This window comes from Curcuma longa, chromosome 11 (genome assembly GCF_044706935.1).
Source record: "Curcuma longa cultivar G26 ecotype Majalengka, Jawa Barat chromosome 11, ITB_CL_G26_1.1, whole genome shotgun sequence".
Taxonomy (NCBI): Eukaryota; Viridiplantae; Streptophyta; class Magnoliopsida; order Zingiberales; family Zingiberaceae; genus Curcuma; species Curcuma longa.
In genome coordinates, this window is record NC_133871.1 from 1,671,895 (window position 1) to 1,673,959 (window position 2,065).

Below are 2,065 nucleotides of genomic sequence, written 5' to 3' on the forward strand. Positions count from 1 at the left end.
AATATGTATATGTGGTCTTTCTAAATAATTAGCAAGAAATAAGAGATAAAATATTTTTTAATTATAAGGACTCTCTAACAAACCTTTATAAGGACTCTCTAACAAACCTGAGTGTCCTCTACACTATATATGATAAATATAAGGCTCCTTTTGCTATAACCAAAATAAAAGGATCTTTTTTAATTTTTAAAATTTTTCTTTTCTTTTTAAATCCTGCTCTTCCTCCTCTTCATTTGAAGAAGAAGAAGAAGAAGAAGTGAAAATGAGTTTTTCCTCTTTCCCAGTGCATCTTGATCCTCCCAACTGGAACCAGGTGATCATCTATTTTTCTTCTTTATTTCAATTCCTCAAACTTAAAGCAAGATCATAATATTCAATGTTGCCTCAGCTGCCAGCTGCTATCGGAGCCGGAGCCGGCGGCGGCGAGGCTGGCCTTGCTTCTGCACAGGCACCAGGAGTTGCCGCCGCTCAGCCTACTATCTCGACGGCGGAGCGCGCCCAGCTGGGGAAGGTCCCGCCGCCGGAGCAGGCGCTCCGGTGCCCGCGGTGCGACTCCACCAACACCAAGTTCTGCTACTTCAACAACTACTCCTTCTCGCAGCCGCGCCACTTCTGCAAGGCCTGCCGCCGCTACTGGACCCGCGGCGGCTCCCTCCGCAGCGTCCCCGTCGGCGGGGCCTGCCGCCGCCGCCGCAACAGTAGCGCCAAGTCCTCCTCCACCTCGTCCAAGACGAGCAATTATCTTGCTCCGAGTTCCGGAGTAATTGCGACGATAAACGCGGCCGCCGCTGCCGCCGCCGCCGCCGCAGGGAGTCACATAGAGCAGTGGAACCTGCCACAGATGCCGCACCTCCCTTTCTTGGAGCCGGCGGCGCAACGACCGCCCAAGTTGACGTTGCCTCGTTTCCAGCCAGCGTTAACCTCCCGCCGGTGAAAATGGAGGATCAGGCGTCTCATTTAGGGTTCATCTTGCCGAGACCATATTCAGCTCCTTCCGGAAACTATCACCAACAGTACTACTGGAGCAGCAGCAAGGGCATCAAAGATGGCGGCGGCGGGAGCAGCAACGGCATCAAAGGTGGTGGTTGGGCGACGACGGGCGATCTCTATGTTTTCGACTCGTCATCCATCCCATTCCCAGGCTACAACAACAATTCTTCATGATCCTCTTGCATGCAGATCCTTTTCTTTACGGTCCGAATTTTTAGCAACTTCCTGTCTACAACATATAATAGATAGCTGCTAGCTACATATTGTACAAATTATATATTAGTTTTTACATGCTCGATCGTATTTAAATTATATTTATTTGCAATGTAATGAGTATTATATATTTTATCTTCAGAGCATAATTAAATTGATTACGATAGAATAGACTTGTTGAAGTCGACAAGAATCTCGATGAAGCCGAGATAATGTCCTCCTCTGTCATAGTCAATTATAGCTTCTCGATTAACTCCTCACACATGGTTGTGGAGGTGACCGTGTGAGGCGCTAGGGTGGTGAATTCCATCTTTTAATGAAGTGAGTGTCATGTATTCCACATTGTTTGTTTTGCTAGTTGGAATATTATTTTAATTAAGTTATCACTTAATTAGAGAAGCTAAATCAAAATGATATAAAATCACCGTTTCTAGAAGCTAACAAATAGTTTCTACATGTTGTACAAGCTCCATGCTAGATTCTACCCAGTTGATCATGATCAGATAATGTTCATTTAAAATGTAGTGAGTACTATATATGAAGTCTCCATTTTAACTAAGTTATCACTGAAGTAAAATTAAAATGATATAAAATTACTGCTATACACTTTAATAAAATATAACATTTAGAAAAAAAATTGAAATGGAATTTAAAACAAAATTGATAGGAAATTATATATAAATTTATATAAACAAAAATAAATATAAATTATAAACAAAATTTGAAATCATATGATTTCTGTTAAAACATCCGTTTAAAATTTAATAAAAATTTAAGATGGAATTAAAATTTATTTCAGATTTAGATAAATTAGAAACAGATTTGCTATAAAATTACTAATCCGTTTCACTTTAATAAAATA

General features: G+C 41.2%; 1 pseudogene; it reads left to right on the forward strand.

The window, feature by feature from the left end:
* Positions 1–262: 262 nt before the first annotated feature.
* LOC141838151 (uncharacterized) lies at positions 263–1,241 on the forward strand (annotated as a pseudogene).
* Positions 1,242–2,065: the final 824 nt, after the last annotated feature.